Below are 20,919 nucleotides of genomic sequence, written 5' to 3' on the forward strand. Positions count from 1 at the left end.
ATCAAGTCACTGCTTCTCATAGTGTTCATTTCACTTTAACAGGTTTCCTTTTTGGTGCTTGGTTAGTTGTCACTGATTGTGGGGAGCAACCGGACTAGACTAAGTTACTGGAATTAAGACTTATTCTATGCATCTGCTCTCCCACAATATGGCGCTGGGAGAGAAGTAAACAGCTTCCGCACAGCTGCCTCCAGTTCAACCAATTAACTGTAGGACTTGCTCCTGATTGGAGAGCAGCGTACTCGGCGTGTGGGCAGCCGAGTTAGGATTGGCGGAGGAGGACTATAAAGGAGGAGAGAGACGGCATGCACCAGGAACATCTATGGGGAACATCTAAGGGAACCCGTGCAGCCCCCGAGAGAACCGGCCGGCGGTGTGCCGCTCCCCTGCGGAAGTGGGGAATGCGGCCAGGGGGAACTGCCCTTCCACGGAGGTGGAAGGGATAGTAGCCAACCCGGGAAGAACTAGCAGCAAACCCGGGGAGGGCCGAGCAGACGAAAGAACAGCGCAGGGTTCAGTGTCGTTCCTCCACGAAGAGGGGGAGCGACATAATGGTGCCGTGACTCGGATAGGAAACCTAGGACGGATAGCAAACTTAGGAGGGAAGAAACGGGAAGAAGCAGGAAAATACCAGAGAGAGAGACTAGCAAACAGCCTAGGGAAAAGCCGGACGAAAAAGGAGCCGGAAGAAGCTATTGGAAGCCTAGGCAGGGTTTAGTGTCGTTCCCCCATGAAGACGGGGAGCGACATAATGGTGCCATGACTCGGATAGGAAACCTAGGACGGATAGCAAACTTAGGAGGGAAGAAACGGGAAGAAGCAGGAAAATACCAGAGAGAGAGACTAGCAAACAGCCTAGGGAAAAGCCGGACGAAAAAGGAGCCGGAAGAAGTTATTGAAAGCCTAGGCATAGATTCGGATACGGACTACGGGGGGAAGCTGGGAGAAATCTCTAAGGTCAAAAGCGAAAGTGAAAGCTAGAACAAACAGACTCGGATGCGGACTGTGGGGAGAGGCCAGGAGAAATAAGGGAGGAATATTGTTGGAAGAAAACTTAGGGAAACATACCGGGTAGAGAAAAATGTTAGGGAAATTGAAGCCGCGGGGGGCAGGCCGAGGCGGATACGAAAGCCACTTTGGGATTCTCAAGTTAGCCCGGGAATAGGGGGCGAAAAGTTGAAACCAGAAGCTGAAACGTGAGCCAGGTTGGGATCCGTCTGATTAGCCCGGGGAGCAAAGGACGGGAAGCCAAACCGTGGGGCGGAGACGTACGCTGGGTTGAATTCGCCAGGCTAGCCCGGGGAACTTAGATTGAATGCTAGTGGCGGACACGTAAGCTACACGCTGTGTGACTCGCGGAGGCTGCCGTGCGCAGAGAGAGCGTGCGGGGCACAAGTAGATAGGGAACGGGGCTGGCGTAGGCCGTGGTTCAGACGCGAAAGGGTTAAGCGTGGAGACCGCGGAGCGCGCGAAGCCAAGCCGCGCAAAGCCGGGAAGCTGCGCAGATGAGAGAGGCGCGCGGGCTGAAGCGGCGCAGAGCCGGGAACCCGCCGGCGGGGCGAGGTGCCGGAAAGCCGCAGGGATAAGAGAAACAGAAGTTTAGAAGTAAAGTGAGAAAAATAGGAATGCTGGAAGATAGAAGTAAAATGGGAGAAATAGGAATGCCCGGAGATAGAGAAATAGAGAAATAAAAAGGCCTCCCTACAACACTGCAATGTGAGAGCTTGGATTCGGTCTGCCTAATCAAGTGAGGCGATGAGCACCTGCGGGCAGCTAGCAGCTTATGCGCCGGAGGTCACCGAAGACAGGCACGAATTAACATCAGTAAGGCTTCCCCACAATACAACAATATTAAGCTTGGATTCGGTCTGCCTGATTTAAGGCGGTAAGCGCCAGCAAGCAGCTCGACCAGAGTATGAGCTGCAGGTCACCGAAGATAGGCACAAACCAACACTAATAAGTCTCCCCCACAATACGGCAATGAGAAGGCTTGGATTCGGTTTGCCTGATAGGTTTTGTAAGCCCCTGCAGGCTCGACCAGAGCATGCGCTGCAGGGCACCGAACACAGGCACGCATCAGCGCCTAAAAACCTCCTCACAACATGGCGAAGAGAGGACCCGGATTCGGTTTGCCTGATGGATAGGACTTGTAAGAGCCTGTGGCAACTCTAGCAAGTAGAGCAGAGTGTGTGCCGCGGGACACCGAAGACAGGCGCGTATCAACGCCAAAAAATAAAAAGAAAGGGGGATCTGCATCTGCTCTCCCACAATATGGCGCTGGGAGAGAAGTAAACAGCTTCCGCACAGCTGCCTCCAGTTCAACCAATTAACTGTAGGACTTGCTCCTGATTGGAGAGCAGTGTACTCGGCGTGTGGGCAGCCGAGTTAGGATTGGCGGAGGAGGACTATAAAGGAGGAGAGAGACGGCATGCACCAGGAACATCTATGGGGAACATCTAAGGGAACCCGTGCAGCCCCCGAGAGAACCGGCCGGCGGTGTGCCGCTCCCCTGCGGAAGTGGGGAATGCGGCCAGGGGGAACTGCCCTTCCACGGAGGTGGAAGGGATAATAGCCAACCCGGGAAGAACCAGCAGCAAACCCGGGGAGGGCCGAGCAGACGAAAGAACAGCGCAGGGTTCAGTGTCGTTCCTCCACGAAGAGGGGGAGCGACAACTGATCAGGGAGAATATATGATATTTGTCCCTTTTGGACTGGCTTAATTCACTCAGCTTGATGTTTTCCAGATTCCTCCATCTTGTTGCAAATGACCGGATTTCATTGTTTTTGACTGCTGTATAGTATTCTATAGAGTATACGTCCCATAATTCCTTTATCCAGTCTACTGTTGATGGGCATTTAGGTTGATTACAGGTCTTAGCTATTGTGAATTGAGCTGCAATAAACAGTAATGTGCAGACAACTTTTTTGTTTGCCAATTTAATTTCCTTTGGGTAAATTCCAAGGAGTGGGATGGCTGGGTTGAATGGTAGGGTTATATTCAGGTTTCTGAGGAATCTCCAGACATATTTCCATAGTGGCTTTACCAGTTTGCATTCCCACCAAGAGTGGGTTAGTGTCTCTTTTTCCCCACATCCTTGTCACATCTGTTGTTGGTAGATTTCTGCATGTGAGCCATTCTCACTGGGGTGAGGTGAAACTCATTGTGGTTTTGATTTGCATTTCCCTGATTGCTAATGATCTTGAACATTTTTCATATGCTTGTTGGCCATTTGGATTTCTTCTTTTGAAAAATGTCTATTGAGGTCCCTGGCCCATCTCTTAAGTGGGTTGTTAGATTTGTGTTGTGGAGTTTCTTGATTTCTTTGTAGATTGTGGTTATTAATCCTTAATCTGTAGCACAGTTTGTGAGTATTTTTTCCCATTCTGTCGGTTGTCTCTTCACTCTCCTGACTGTTTCTTTTGTAGTACAGAAACTTCTCAATTTGATGTAATCCCAGTTGTTAATATTGGCTTTGACTGCTTGCGCCTCTAGGGTCTTTTCTAGGAAGTCTTTGCCAGTGCCAATATCTTGCAGGGTTTCTCCAATGTTCTCTAATAATTTGATGGTGTCGGGTCATAGATTTAGGTCTTTAATCCATGTTGAGTGGATTTTTGTGTAAGGTGTAAGGTAGGGGTCTTGCTTCATGATTCTGCACGTGGAAATCCAATTTTCCCAGCACCATTTGTGGAATAGACTGTCCTTGCTCCAGGAATTGGTTTTAGATCCTTGATCAAATATAAGTTGGCTATAGATGTTTGGATTGATTTCTGGTGTTTCAATTCAGTTCCATTGCTCTATCCATCTGTTTCTGTACCAGTACCCTGCTGTTTTGATTACAACTTCCCTGTAGCATGTCCTGAAATCTGTTATTGTGATGCCTCCGGCTTTGTTTTTGTTGTACAAGATTGCTTTAGTTATTTGAGGTCTGCTGCGTCTCCATATGAACTTCAGCATCATTTTTTCTTTACAGTAAATGCCGTACTACTTGCATATTAGCCACGTACAACTTCCCTTATATTTTAAGTCATCTCTAGATTACTTATAGTACCTAAGAAAGGGGGAATGCTATGTAAATTGTTGCAATATTACAGTTATACTATTTAAGGAATATTTACAAGGAAAAAAGCCTGCATGTCAGTACAGACACAACCAACATAAACAAAACCATGTAGTGTATGTCAGCAATAATATCAACCTTTTTCAAATATATTTGATCTGTGGTTGGTTAAATCTGTGGATGCAGAACCTGTGGTTTCAGAGGGCTTCCTGTATAGCAAGTATGCTGAAAATTGGCATAACTCACCCTTTTCATGGGAAAGACAATTGAAATAGAGGGACTGGCATTGTGGTACAGATGGGCAAATCCCCATCTGCAACACCCGCATCCCATTTCATCAATGATCGAGTCCTGGTCTCCACACTCTGTTCCTATCCAGCTCCCTGCTAATGGGCCTGGGAAAGAACTGAGAGACAGTCCAAGTACTTGGGTTCCTGCCACTCAGCTGGGAGACCAGGATGGAGTTCCAAGCTTCCAACTTTGGCCTGGCCAAGCCCCACCTGTGGTGGGCATTTGAGGAGTGATCCAGGGTATGGTAGATCTTCCTCTCTCCCTCAGTTTATTTCTCCTTCTCTGTAAGTCTGCCTTTTAAATAAATGGGTAAACCTTTGAAAACTGGAAATATTCAGCAACTTGTCCAAAGTAACATCACCAATATGAAAAGTGAGGATTCAAATCCAAGTTAGTCTTATTAAAAATTCCAGACTCTAGACCGGCGCCGCGGCTCGCTAGGCTAATCCTCCGCCTAGGGGCACCGGCACACCAGGTTCTAGTCCCGGTCGGGGCGCCGGATTCTGTCCCTGTTGCCCCTCTTCCAGGCCAGCTCTCTGCTGTGGCCAGGGAGTGCAGTGGAGGATGGCCCAAGTTCTTGGGCCCTGCACCCCATGGGAGGCCAGGAAAAGCACCTGGCTCCTGGCTCCTGCCATCGGATCGGCGTGGTGCGCCGGCCACAGCACATCGGCCACGGTGGCCATTGGAGGGTGAACCAATGGCAAAGGAAGACCTTTCTCTCTGTCTCTCTCTCTCTCACTGTCCACTCTGCCTGTCAAAAAAAAAAAAAAAAATTCCAGACTCTAAATCACTACCCAATATGCTTCTTCGGATAAGACAATAATGTGGGAACAGAATGTCCTGAGAAGTCAATGTGTTCATTCCTTACAATTCTAGTGCTTCAGACACTTTGCTTCTTTTAGATTTATTTATTTATTTGAAAGGAAGAGTTATATGAGAGTGGAGAGGCACACAGAGAGAGATAGAGAGGTCTTCCATCTGCAGGTTCACTCCCCATTGGCCAGAATTGCTGGTGCTGCGCTCACTCGAAGCCAGGTGCCAGGTGCCAGGAGCCAGGAACTTCTTCCAGTTCTCCCACACAGGTGCAGGGCCCAAGAACTTAGGCTGTCTTCCACTGCTTTCCCAGGCCATAGCAGAGAGCTGCATTGGTAATGGAGCAGCAGGGACCAGAACCAACATCCATACAGGATGCACACACTGCAGATGGTGGCTCTACCAGTTATACAACAGCGCTAGTCCCAACAATTTGCATTTTGTTATGACTTCATATCTCATATCAATAAAGTTCTCAGTATCTGAGTATCACAAAAATGGTCTTTATTTGAGTCTCTTAGATATTTGGATAATGTGTTGACAAATCCAAATGTAATCACCACATATTTATATATATTTCTGGATTTAAAACCTTGGGAACAAATATTGGACCACTATGAGATAAATTAGGTAATGCCTCACTGCAAGATCTTTCTGATAGATGGTCAGCTGACCTTTTCATGTTGCCACCACTGGTTCTTAAGATTAGTTACTCAGATTTCAATAGGTAATAGGCTATTTACAGACCTTTTAAAATAAATTGTATATTCAGGTCTTCCGTTTTATTATATCTATTTTTTAATCTAAAGAGAAACATATTTAACTTGAGGTATTTACCATGCAGAAATTGTCTCAGGGTTTGAGATTTGCTAATCCACCCTTTGAGGCTTATATACCTCTGAACATCAGGTAGCTAATGAGCTTTGGGAAATGCAGGCAATAATCCCTTTTCCCTTAATTCCTACATCACATATTATGGGAACTTTAATGGTAAGTAATCAACTTCTGCTTATGGATGTCACTGGTACATGTCAATACAAGGAATTAAAAAAGTAATGTTTTGTTTTTTTTTTTTTTTTTTTTTTTTTGGTAGCAATATACTCCATAATAGTTCCACTCAACAGGATACAAATCATACATCATTGTTTTGAGAAGAAATTTCTGGCATCTAATTGGTGAAACCAGGGAAGATGTAGACAAATCACTCGGGCTCTCTTCCCCATCTGCACTATGCAGAATTCTTAATTTTACAATGGAGTACTTGCTCTGTCATCATACAAACATACAGACTGAAGGGTTATGTGATGAGTTAGTTCAGTAAATCTTAGACAAGAGCAGATTTGTGCAGCACATGGGAGTGTACACAAGTAAATAATTTACTCAGCTTGAAAGACAGTTTACAAACTATGAAAAAGGAGTCAAAATAGAGTCAATGATAATTACAGAGCCCTTGTCTTTCCTGGTACAGATTCTTCTCTGATTCATTGAGATCTTTAGTTTCTCATTTTTCTTTTTTAAATATCCTGTGATTTGCTATTCAGGTGAGCTCTAATGTTCTTTATTTATACTTTTCTTCATTTTAATTTTTTAATTTTTAATTCACACAAAATTGTGCATATTTATATGTAAAGGATGTATTTTGAAGCATTGTACAAAGTTCCAATCAAAGTAATAATATCTATTTTCTCATACATCCAAGTGTAACTTGATATCCATTCTTCAACCTTTCACTGTTCTGCCCACCCTGTCCCCATCTACTTCTCATCTGGTAATCTCTATTCTAGTCTCAACTTCTGTGAGATTAACTTTTTAAGGTTCCAAATATAAATACAGTACTTCTGTTTGTGTGCATCACTTATTTTGCTTAATAAATGACCTCCAGTTTCATCCATGATGTTGCAAATGACAGAATTTAAGCTTTTTTGTGGGTCAAATAGTATGCTGTTATGCATAACTACAACATTTTCCTTATCCATTCATCAGTTGCCACTTAGTTTATTTTCCTGTTTTGACCGTGAATAAAGTATCAAAGTATAGATGTATCTTCAGCATACTTAGTTCATTTTCTTTGCCTATATACACAGTAGTAGGATTACTGAATCACATAGTGGTTCTATAACTTTGTGAAGAATTTCCTTACTCTTTTCCAGAATGATTTTTCTAATATGCCCTCCAGTCAACACTGTGTAAGAGCTTCATCTTCACATCTTTGCAAGTATTTGTTATGTCTTGTGTTTTTTATAATACCCATTCACAGGCACTTAAATATATTGCTTACCTTTTTTTTTTTTTAATTTATCTGAAAGATAGAGTGCTCAGAGGGATAAAAACAAAAAGGAGGATAGAGAGAGAGCTTACAGCTGCTGATTCACTCCACAAATGTCTATAATAGCCTGAATCACGCCAGGCCAAAGCCTGGAGTCTAGAACTCAATTTGAGCTTCCAGTATGGGAGTATGGACCCAGGTAGCTGGGTGATCAACTCCTGCCTCACCTGCATTAGTGAGAAGATGGATCTGAGGGGCCGCCAGTATTCCCATGGGCACTGGTTCTAGTCCTGGCTGCTCCTCTTCCAATCCGGCTCTCTGCTAAGCAGTAGAAGATGGCCCAAGTCCTTGGCCTCCTGCACTCATGTGAAAGACCTGGAAGAAGCTCCTGGCTCCTGGCTTCGGGTCAGCACAGCTCCGGCCATTGAGGCCATCTGGGGAGTGAACCTGCAGATGGAAGACCTCTCTCTATGTCTCTACCTCTCTCTGTAACTCTGCCTTTCAAATAAATAAAGTAAATCTTTTTATTTTATTTTATTTTTGACAGACAGAGTGGACAGTGAGAGAGAGAGACAGAGAGAAAGGTCTTCCTTTTGCGTTGGTTCACCCTCCAATGGCTGCCGCGGCCGGCGCATTGCGCTGATCCGAAGGCAGGAGCTAGGTGCTTCTCCTAGTCTCCCATGCGGGTGCAGGGCCCAACCACTTGGGCCATCCTCCACTGTACTCCCGGGCCACAGCAGAGAGCTGGCCTGGAAGAGGGGCAACCGGGACAGAATCCGGTGCCCCGACTGGGACTAGAACCTGGTGTGCCGGCGCCGCAAGGCAGAGGATTAGCCTATTGAGCCACGGCGCAGGCCAGTAAATCTTTTTTTTTAAAGATGGATCTGAAACAAAGGAACTCAAACCAAGTATTCTTAACCTCTACCCTAAATGTCTAAATAACCATCTAACTGATAACTGGTGACAGCTTATTGTGGTTTAAGTTTTCATGTCCCTGCTTATTAGTGAAGTTGAAAGACCTTTTATACATTCATTGGCCATTTACATGTCTTATTTTGTAAATTTTCTATTTAGGTCTATTGCCTTTCTTTTAATTAGATTTTTATTATTAAATTGTTTGATTGCCTTATATATTATGAATATTAACCCTGGTCAGATACATCATTTACAAATATTTTCTCATATTCCATAAGTTTTCAATCACCATGTTTATTGTTTAATTTTTTTGTACAGAAACACATAGATTGATTACATTCAATTTGTCTGTTTTTGCTTTTGTTTTCTATGTTTTTTCTTCACTTTTTAAAGAAAAGAGTTTATTTACTTCAGAGGCAGAGTTGGTGGTGGAGGGGGAGAGACGTCTTCCATCCACTGGTTCGCGCCCTGGGTGGCTGTGATGGCAAGGGCTGGGCCAGGCTGAAGCCAGGTGCTTCTTCTAGGTCTCCCATCTGCATGAAGGGGCCCATGCACTTGGGTCATCCTCTGCTGCTCTCCTTGGCGCTGCATCAGAAGTGCAGCAGCTGGGACCAGAATCCACAAGCACCATTTCCTATGTTTTTGTCATCTTATCTGAAAATCCTTCCTCATGGCAATGTCCTGATGCATTTGCTGTATTTTTTGTAGTATTAGTAGTATTATTAGTTGTTATTATTATTATTAGTAGTAGTAGTAGTTTCATAGTTCAGATCTTACATTTAATTCTTCAATCCATTTTGAGTTGATTTTTCTATCTGGTGAGAGATGAAGTCCAGATTTACTCTTCTGAATATCCAATTTTCCCAACACTGTTTGTTGAAGATACTGTGCCTTCATCCATGCACGTCCTTAGCACCTTTGTCAGGGATCAGTTGACCGCCTATGCAAATGTTTACTTCCAGGATCTCTATTCTATCCCATCGGTCATATGCTCTGATCCCTATACCATGCTATTTAGGTTTACTATCACCTTGCAGTATAATTTCAGCCAGGAATGTTGATTTTTGTTTCTCTGTTATGGTTCCCCAAGAAGATTTCTATGGCTATTTAGAATATTTTTGATTCAGAAACATTGTGGATTTTTCTATTTCTATGAAAACATCACTGCTGTTGTGAGAGGGATTGCTCTGAATCTTTATAAATCACTATGGGTAGCATGGGCATTCAACAGTATTGATACTTCCAATCCATATACATACCACTTTTTCCTTTACTTTATTTCCTCTTTGATTTATTTTTTCAATGTTTTATTGGGTTCATTGTGGAAAATTTTTACTTCTTGGGTAAAATTTGTTCCTAGTCACTTTATTTTTGTAGCATTGAGATAGTCTTTTTATTTCTTTTTTGAATAATTTGCTGTTGGCATATAAAAGTGCTGCACATGGTTGTATGTTGACTTTGGTATCTTCAAATTTACTGAATTCATTCATTGTTTCTAATAGTTTTTTTTTTTTTTGGAGTCTTTGGGAGTTTTTTTTTATATATATATATATATATATAAGATTATGTCATCTACACAGAAGCATTTCACTTTCTTCTAAATTTGGATTCTCCTACCTCCTCCCCCCACCTCATTTTTCTCTTCCTGATTTCTCTGGTCAGGTCTTTCCAGCACTATACTGAATGACAGGGGCGAAAGTAGGCATCCGTTTCCTGTTCTGGACATTAAAAAAGCTTTTAGCTTTCCCTATTAGATGTGGAGTTGTTAGATGTGGGCTGTATGATTTTTTTATATTTTAAAAGTTTTAAGTATTTATTTGAAAGGCAGAGTTTTGTTATTGTTGTGTTCATGGAGGAGGAATATGGAAAAAAGAACATCTATCTTTCTTACCTTAAATGCAATCTTCGTAACACTCCAAAAACCCACGGACAAAATTGATGGCTCACAAACCCTCAAAAGTGTTTCTGTGGTCTCATTTTCTAAACTTATCTTTTGTTCCTGATCTTAATTCCCCAAATATCTTTTTCATTTTAATTTGCTTGAAGATATCTGGTGACCTGAAGCTTGACTGAAATAAGATTTTCTATATTGTTCATTGCTGAGCTATTGTGTCTGATCATACAGGTTTACCATAAAGTGGAAATGACCCTTTGGGAAGTCTTCTTCCCTCCAGGATCATTGAGTAACAGTGCCAGGAGACATTTCTTTTATGCCCTGCTACTAGCAAAGTTTTTGTAATCCTGTTGTAATTTAATCCACACTCTTATGTCATCCTGATTTCATACATCTGTATCTTTCATAACTAGCACAAATTAATACTTTAGTGTGATATGAATAAGTATTGTATAAATCCCTAGAAAACAAGAAGATTTTATATTTGACTGAAAAATTTGATTGAAGTCTTTTTTCCTGGAACAAGCTGATTAAAATTTATCAAGTAGAAAACACAAAATTTGCATGTCCTTAAATGGAATAGATAAAACCTACATATTGTTTGATCAGCAACAAACTAAAAAAAAATAGTAATTTGATAACTGTCTTTCAAAAAATATGAACAAGTTAAGAATTTCAGGTGCTGATGCTTTGGCATAGTGGACTAAGCCTCCTCCTGCAGGGCCAGCATCACATATGTGCTCTGGTTCAAATTCTGGCTGCTCCTCTTCCAATCTAGCTCTCTGCTATGGCCTGGGAAAGTGGTAGAAGATAGCCCAAGTGCTTGGGCCCGTGCATCTGTGTCGGAGACTTGGAGGAAGCTCCTGGCTCCTGGCTTCTGCTTGGCCCACCTCCTGCCATTGCAGCCATTTGTGGAGTAAACCAGAGGATGGAAGACCTTTCTCTCTGTCTCTTCCTCTCTCTATCTGTAACTCTACCTCTCAAATAAATAAATAAAATCTTTAAAAAAAAGTCTATCCTCCTTTGTAAGAGAAAAGAATACCAGCATTACATAAGTGAAAGGAAGCCAAGGATCCTTTATGAAATGTGACTTCATCTGAAAATTAGTATTTAGCATCTTTACTTTCAATCACATGTGTGAATCATTTCAATGGTGGCATCAGAGAAAAATAACAAGAGCTTTCTTTTGGAGAATGTTCTACCCTCTGATTTCAACACATTTCCTTTATAAATTTTGTTAATGACTTTGGATATATCTGGTTTATTTTTTATTCTTTAATATCTATGTCTTGTTTCACTTTCAGAGAGGATTAAATTAAACATAATTCTTCTGCATTTACATAAATTTTTTTATTATCAAATCTTTTATGAAAGAATTTCTAAGCATTTAGTTTTTTGTTGTATATCATTTCATAGAAACAAATATCTGACCAGAATTTTTGCCTTAAATAATATATTACTTTAATTTTTGAAATGGTGTTTATACCCACAGATCATAAAATACATACCTTATGTTTACAATTAATAAATTTAAATTGTTTCCAATAATTAGCACATCTAGATGTACAGAGTCATTCTATTAAAAATATTAGTAAATTACAATATTGCGAACACTTTTTTTTCAAGATATAGTTACTTGAGAGGTACAGTTACAGAGGGAGAGGGAAAGATAGAGAGGGAGATCTTCCATATGCTGGTTCATTCCCCAGATGGCTGCAATAGCCAGAGCTGGGCTGATCCGAAGCCTGGAGCCAGGAGATTCTTCTGGGTCTCCCACGTGAGTGCAGAGGGCCAGGCATTTGGGCCATCCTCCACTACCTTTCTAGGCCACCAGCAGACAGCTGATGAAAAGAGAAACAGCCTGGACATGAACCAGCACCTGTGTTGAATGCAGATTTTACAGGTGGAGGCTTAAGCCACTATGCCACAATACTGGCCCCAATTTTATTTATTTATTTTTAATTACTTTCTTTGTTTGAAAAACATAGCAATAGAGAAAGGGAAAAGAGAGATTTTCTCTCTGTTGGTTCACCAACAGATAGAAAGGCAGCAATAGCTGAGTCTGTGGCAGGCAGAAGTCAGGAGCCACGTATCCCATCCTGGCTCCCATTTGGGTGATAGAGCCCAGGTGCTTGGACCAATCATCTTCTGTTTTCTTCCTGGGCACAGTTGCAGGAGGGTAGATCATACGCAGTGTGGCTTGGTCTTGAACTAGCACTCCAATTTCAGATTCTGGCATCACAAGTGAATTCTAACCCACAGTGCTGTAGCACCATTCCCCCAAACAATTTTAAAAGAAGAAAAGTAATTTCCTTTTAATTACATTTAGAAAAACTTAAGAAAGCCACATGCTGAGAACTGAGAAGGTAAAGATAATACTAATATTCACCTTCACAGTCAAGTTAGTCAATCAAATAGATATCCACATTTCTATATGGAAGACATTTGAAATATCCCACATAAGTACATATTGCTATTAAAATATGGAATAGAAAAAAATCAGTTGTTATTTAGAGCATATGCATTAAAAGTATGCATATATTTTAATTTCTTTTATTTTTTGAGGAAGAAAACAGTTACTGTTTTGAAATACATTTTAAATGTATCCATTGTACTCATGTTCAGAATGGCCATTTAGTGTAGTTGATATTATTCTAATTCTCAAAGACAAATTTTCAATGTTCACGCTAGTTACCATAAATTAACAATAAGAAGAGATTGGAAAAACAATGAATTTTAATTATAAATAGAGATAATTCCAAAAGATAACCTGTTAGCAACTCATTTAACCTGAGTACAACTTAAATTACTTTCAAAGAAATGCAAAGTTTACAGTAATATGACACACTCATTCATGCAGAACAGCAAATGTCAAAGGGAAAGGCTAATGGTTTCATAAGAAACTTTAACAAGAACACCATATAATAAATTCTGTGAGACCTGACAGTTCAAATCAGTTGGTAGTAACCTTCAAATTTCAAGGAGATATTTGAAAATTAGGATCTTATGTTCTGTTGGGTATTAAAAATAATCATATGAGAGTTTATAAAAGTATCTGATTAATACTTTGTTGAATCACCAAAACATGAAAATTTATATCCAGGAACCGTATCAATTATTTATCTATCTTACTGTAATCAAAGTAATTTGAGCTAAAATATTTTATGAAATATTGGTACAGATACAGACTTATGTAAGCTCACACGTATATTACAGTTTTCCCAAACTTTAACAATAAAAAGAAACAGTCTTTCAACAGAGAAAACTAGTACTATATTATATAGACAAGTTACTTTTAACTTAAATGGGTGAAGGTACTGTTTGTTCTCATACAAGGGCCAATTTGCAAACCCTTTGAGAATCACGAAGTGCTTAGTTATAAATAGCATGACTTGAACACAAATCATTCTCAAACCAAAGGTACTGTGTAGTAAGACAGAATAATGGCCTTGACTCCTTCAATCTACAGTACATGAAATCGAGCTTAACCTAGGGAAACCTTTTAACTGTGTCCGAAATGGCATTCTCATCAACAAGACAGGAAAATATGGTTTAAGTTCTGCTGTTGTTGGTCAGATATAAAAATCATTGGAGTGTATTGCTCAAAAGTGATTATTGATAGTTCATAGTTGACCAAGATACATGGAAAGGAACAAGTATAAATGTTCAACTATGTCTGAACAAGTGTTATTATGCCAGAAAGGTTCTATAAATCTGAAATAATTTCAATTCTTATAAATAATAAATTGTATGACCTGCTAACTAACTTCTGTTATATCCAGTTAGGAAGGGTGACTACAAATTATATGGTTTGTGTGTGTGTGTGTGTGTGTTGTTAAAGGTATAAACACCTGGAAATTTCTAAGAAATGAAAGGAAAATATCGTTGCAAAGACATTATTAAAGGATTTATTATGTGCCAGTGTATCTGTCTTAAATTTTAACTATACCAAAAAATAAAAAAGCTAAAACAAACATTTGACAGTTTCACTACCAAACACAAATGAAACACTATTGTAAATAGAACGGTAAAATTTAAGTGAAAAATGCTTCAATATGTAAACTGTAGAAGAAAATATGTTTACTTGACTTTACTACTGTATAAGGGAATGAAATTTATTAAATTCACAAATAAGAAAGACTGGTCCCTATGTAATTTCGTTCTATAGAAATCCCTGGCAATCCAAAGCCTGCAGGCATTGCTAGGATTGGTATCTGGATAAAAATTATACTGCCCAAAGATATCTCAGTACTACCATTTCTAGAAAAACACTGAATTGTTCCCCTAAGCTTCAGAAAATGAAGAATTGGTAAAGACATATGAAAATAAGAATGTAGCTCTTTATTACATTACTCAAAAAACAATCTGCTTGGAGAAGTCTTACACCCTTCCCAGAATGATACCATGGTAGTCAGAGTTGAAGAAAAACAGCAATTAAAAAGTCACCCCAAGCAAAATGTTTAAGTTCTTTTTTTTTCTTCTTTTTTGACAGGCAGAGTGGACAGTGAGAGAGACAGAGAGAAATGTCTTCCTTTGCCGTTGGTTCACCCTCCAATGGCCACCGCTGCGGGTGTGCTGCGGCCGGCGCACCACGTTGATCCGAAGGCAGGAGCCAGGTGCTTCTCTTGGTCTCCCATGCAGGTGCAGGACCCAAGGACCTGGGCCATCCTCCACTGCACTCCCTGGCCACAGCAGAGAGCTGGTCTGGAAGAGGGGCAACGAAGACAGAATCCGGCGCCCCGACTGGGACTAGAACCCGGTGTGCCGGCACCACAAGGCGGAGGATTAGCCTGTTGAGCCATGGCGCCGGCTGGCAATATTGGTTTTCATTCTAACACCACTCAATGACAACATTGGATTTGCATAAGAAATTGTGATAGCAGTAATAAAACACTTGGGATAAATATTTCATAATATAATTGTATTAAAAAAAGAAGATGACAAGGACAAAGGACAGGCATTTGGCCTAGAGGTTAAGATGCCTGCATCCCATAATGGAGTGCCTGGTTTGATGCCCATCTTCAGTTCCCTACTACAGCCATCTGCTGATCCCAGGGAGGCAGCAATGATGGCTCAGGTGGTTGAGTCTCTTCTACCCATGGTGAGATTTGGATTGGGTTCCCAGCTACCTCTTCGTGTCATGTCCTGGTTGTTGTAGGTATCTGAGGAATGAATCAATGTGTGGGAACCCTCCTTCTCTCTCTGTCTGTACCCCTTGTTGTGACTCTTAAGCACACACAATTTTTAAAAGAAGAGTTACAAAAGGGAAGAAATGCAAATGGAGAAAATATTAATTATTAATATACATTTAGTTGGGGGCTGGTGTTGTGGCGTCATGTGTAAAATGGCCTCCTGTGATGCCAGGATCTCACATGGGCACCGATTTGAACCCTGCTTCTGTTCTACCTCCATGCTAATGAAAGAAGATGATCCAAGTGCTTGTTCTCCTGATACCTGCATAGGGGACCCAGATGAAGTTCTTGGCTTCTGACTTCAGTCTGGCCCAGGCCTGGCCATTGTGGCTATTTGGGGAGTAAACCGATGGACAGAAAATTCTCTCTCTCTCTCTGCCTCTTGTTCTCTCCATAACTCTTTCAAATATAATATATATATATATATATATATTAAAGATTTATTTATATATGAGGAATGGTTGCATTAATTAGAAAGGATGGTTGCATTAATGCAATTATGAAGAGCAGTAGTGTAAGAAACATTTTAATATAAAGCAACCTTTAAAAGATTCACAATTTAAGCACACCAGCATTCATGTATCATAAAAGTGAGTATAGTTTCATAGTCAAGTACTTAGGTCCATCAAATACGGTTTCAAGTACTAGGTTCATGTTTCTTCAGGTGTTTTATTTTTTCCTTCTTTTCTCTCTCAAGAAGTTAGGCAAATTAGTATAATTAGCCTTTAATGGAAAGACACCTTCTTTTTAATATTTTATTTATTTATTTGAAAGGCAGAGCTACAGGCAGTGAGAGGGAGACAAAGGTCTTCCATCCTCTGGTTCACTCCCCAAATGGCTGCAATGGCTGGAGCTGCACCCATTCGATGTCAGGAGCCAGGTGCCTCCTCCTGGTCTCCCATGTGGGTGCAGGTGCCTAAGGACTTGGGCCATACTCCACTGCTTTCCCAGGCCACAGCAGAGAGCTGGAATGGAAGAGGAGCAGCCACGACTAGAACCTGTGCCCATAAGGTATGCTGGCGCCGCGGGTGGAGGATTAACCTACTGCGCCACAGTGCTGGCACCATATTCTAAGTAGAATGACAACCCCAGTACTTGGTCACTTACAGAGTTCTTGATGCAGTGTAGTAGTCCTGGAAGTGCTTCATGTTTCAACAAGGTGAGCTTTCAACAGTTTTGCTATAGTTATATTCAAGTCAAGCAACCAATCTCAAATAAAGCTTCTAGTGATCCTGTATCTTCTGATCTTGCCAAATGTCAGGTTTGTTCTTAAATCCTGTAACTCCTTTAAGATTAATTTCAAGCATTCTACATTCATTACCTCAAGTAATGCTTTAACTTGTGTTCTATTTCATTACTATGAAATCATTGGACTGGCTGATAGTTTAGAAAATATTTAATTAGATTCATTTGATCAGACTAACAATACACTAAAACTATTAATGCTCATTTTTCCATTTTTCATTTTTATCTAATACTCTTAGGTTATTGAAGCTATGGCAGAATGATTTCAAATACAGAAAGATTTTACCACACTTTTCCTAATTGTAAGGAAAGCTATGGGCAAAGTAGTCATAATATTTAAGGCTATTATTTATTTAATATGCTTAAACACATACACACATAGCAAGGTAAATATTTAGGTATTCAATGTCTATAAAGATTATGTGAGACAAATCCCCTTTTAATAAGACATAAGTTAGAAATAAGATGATAGTCAAGATAATTTAATTATACAAAGACTAGTATTTATTCAAAAAATTAGTCTAACAAACTGTCATCAAGATATTTTAGAGCATTCATTATAGAGGTCTCTCTTTAATAAACCCTATATAAATAAGTATCACTCAAAGAACATGCAATCAGAGATTAAAAGTCATTAAACTGAGAGACTTTGAAGGAACTATAAATGTATCTTATCTTTACCTTTATCTGACTATCTCTGCCTTGGTAAATCTTAAATGTATATATAATCTACATACACATTTAGAAATACATACTTTTAAATACACCTTGGAATAAATCTTGGAACATAGTTCTTCTTGTTTGTTTCAAATCAAAACTTTAAAAAAAAATTTTTGACAAAGAAGCCTTTGCTTTTAATTTGGCTGATTCACACCTGACAAAATATTTTGGAATAAAGTAATCCATGAACAGGTACAAGGTATTTACAGTAACAGAATTGTGAAAAAAGTTGATATAATTCTCAAGCAGAAATTTCTAGTCATAGTTTTTCACTGTGAATTTAGAAGACTTTCAGTCACACTCATTACCCTGATCTTGACCCCAAACAAGTGATGTGTGAGGCCTAGGAATGGGAGCTACATGCTCTAATATGTTTAGCAATCAAGGATCATATGTTAGCATGAGCAGGCAGGAAAACTGAAGGGCTGGCTCTTAGGACAAGAAACCAAATGGAAGACTCTATGGAAACAACAAATGACAAGGGAGACTCCAAACCACAGTTGAATTTTTCTCCTATAGAAGGCTGCAAACTATTTTTAAAGATTTACTCAATGATTCCTGTTAGTAGAAAATCTGCAACCCTGAGGATCCAAATTTGCATGACATGAAACCTAATAAACATCTAGAAAGTGTTCATAATTTATCAACTAAGTTTACTTGATCAAATAGAAAATAACTTTTATAGTTCGAAAATACATTCAAGGGAACAATATTTTTCTTAAATTCGTTTCATACCTAATTCTTAAACATTCCAACAAATAATTTTTGTTGTCTGAAATTACTTTCACACAGTACCAAAGTTAACTAGATGTTTTGAGTACAGTTTGCTTTTGATTGTTAAATGGAATGCGCACCCTATTTGTATATTCAAAAATACTTAAAGTGAGTTCTTTCCATGTGGAATATACTAGAATTTTGCAGATTTACAAGATAGTCACATAAACAAAGACTATGGAAAAACAAACAAGCAAACACTTACCTGTTTGTAATACTACTTGTATCATTAAATACAATACATCAAACACTTGCACATTTACTGATTAATCTAGACTATTTAATGAGCTATAATTCCAAAAAGTGGCTTCAATAGGCAACCCTGTAGGAAGAACATTCGCAACGTTAAAAATTCAGACGTGCTGCTCCTCTATAGGTGACTCCAGAGCTTCCAAAAACTTCTTATTTGCCCCTTCATTAAGCTGGCCTTCCTAATGATTCATATGTTTCTTAAGGCCCCTTGGGAAATCTGGTTCAAAATTACATGGTGGACACTTAAGTAAACTTTGCTACAAGTTTTTTTTTTTGTTTGTTTGTTTGTTTGTTTGTTTTTGACAGGTAGAATTATAGACAGTGAGAGAGAGACAGAGAGAAAGGTCTTCCTTCCGTTGGTTCACTCCCCAAATGGCCACTACGGCCAGAACTACACCGATCCGAAACCAGGAGCAAGGTGCTTCCTCCTGGTCTCTCATGCAGGTGCAGGGGCCCAAGCACTTGGGCCATCCTCCACTGCACTCCCGGGCCACAGCAGAGAGCTGGCCTGGAAGAGGAGCAACTGGGACTAGAATTGGCGCCCATAAGGGATGCAGGTGCCTCAGGCAGAGGATTAACCAAATGAGCCATGGTGTAAGCCCGCTATAAGATTTTTAAGGAGATATTCCAAAAGAAAAGCCTATCACAAATTGTGCATTTGTAAGGGCCGTTGACATTGTGTTTATTAACCAAATGATGCAAAACAGCACTTTTTTCATAGCACAGCAGCAACAAATTTTGCAATAAGACTTTAATTTTCCATGCTTCATGTTATGCAATCTTTTCTTTAGAGATGAAAGCTTCTTTTTCTTGGATGAACTACAGTACATTTTTGGACTGTTCTGGACTAGTCAGGTCCGTTTTGTTGTTTTTGCTAAAATCAACAGATTCCACACCCCCCTGCTCTTGATCGCTGCTCAATCCTTGCCCCTTGATATCTACTGTGTCCAGTTCTGTCTTTATTTACACACTACTGAACTTGGCATCTGAGCTCTCTTGGATGCCTTTCTAGAGCTTCTTTGAAGGTGGAAATAAAGTATTTGCCGAGTTTCTTAGGTGTAGCTAGAGACAGACAACTCTGAGCCACTGATTCACTTGCAAATGTCACAAAAGCTACAGAAACACCAGGCCTAGCCAGTAGCCAGAAAATCAATCCAGGACTTCTAAGTGGGTGGCAGGGACTCAGCTACTTGGAACATGATATTCTGCCTCCAAGATTGTGTGTTAGTAGGAGACTGGATCAGGAGCATGGCTGAGACTCATTTCCAGCTATTCTGATATATGATGTGGGCATCCTACCTTGCATTTTACACACCATGCAGATGTCTGCCCCAAAGCAGGTTTTTTTTTTTTTTTTTTTTTTTTTTTTTTTTTTTTTTTTTTTTGACAGGCAGGGTGGACAGTGAGAGAGAGAGACAGAGAGAAAGGTCTTCCTTTGCCATTGGTTCACCCTCCAATGGCCGCCACGGACGGCGCCCTGCGGCCGGCACACCGCGCCTATCCAAAGGCAGGAGCCAGGTGCTTCTCCTGGTCTCCCATGGGGTGCAGGGCCCAAGCACTCGGGCCATCCTCCACTGCACACCTGGCCACAGCAGAGAGCTGGCCTGGAAGAGGGGCAACCGGGACAGAATCCGGTGCCCCAACTGGGACTAGAACCCAGTATGCCGGCGCCGGAAGGCGGAGGATTAGCCTACTGAGCCGCGGCGCCGGCCCACAAAGTAGTTTTCAAACACTATTGTCATTACAACTTTCCTCATCACTAATTTTGAAATTATATGACTATGTAAGAATAATATCCAGCACCTGACTAAATAAGACTGCCAAATAAATTAAAATATATAACACATGACGATATATCAAAATAAAGTCATCAAATTAACAAACTAATACAATAGCCAAAGTAAAATGAGAATTAAAACAAAAAAAGACTCCAAAATAACCGTTCCATATTTCAAGACTTACTGTATTTGTGATTCAACAATATTTTATGGGCAAAATGAAATATATGTAGATTTGTGATATTCTAGAAATGGATCATACAAATATGGCCATCTGAATGTTGACAAATAACCAAGTCAAGTAAAAGGCAAAATGAGACTTTCAGTAATTAATGATAGAAAAACTAAACTTTTATCCATAAAATATTATAACAAGGAAACCTCTACATATTTATATATTTATAAGAACATATTTAAAAATAACTAAAATAAATCATGCATCTACATGTAAAATCTACATTAAAAATTAAAGAAGACAATATAAATGAATATAATGTGATCTTTATCCAGACAAATATTTCTTAGTGTATAATATGGGCAAATTATCTTTTAATTTTTATAAATGAATCTTTGTCAAAATTAAAAATGTGCTTATTTAAAAGACACTAAGAAAGTAAAAGAATCATTTTTGTGAAGAAAATGTTAGGGGAAACATGCCTGTTAAAACAGTGAGATCCAGTCTATATAAACTAATTTCTTAAAAATAAATAATAAACAGATA

The sequence above is a fragment of the Oryctolagus cuniculus genome, chromosome 9 (assembly GCF_964237555.1).
Source record: "Oryctolagus cuniculus chromosome 9, mOryCun1.1, whole genome shotgun sequence".
Taxonomy (NCBI): Eukaryota; Metazoa; Chordata; class Mammalia; order Lagomorpha; family Leporidae; genus Oryctolagus; species Oryctolagus cuniculus.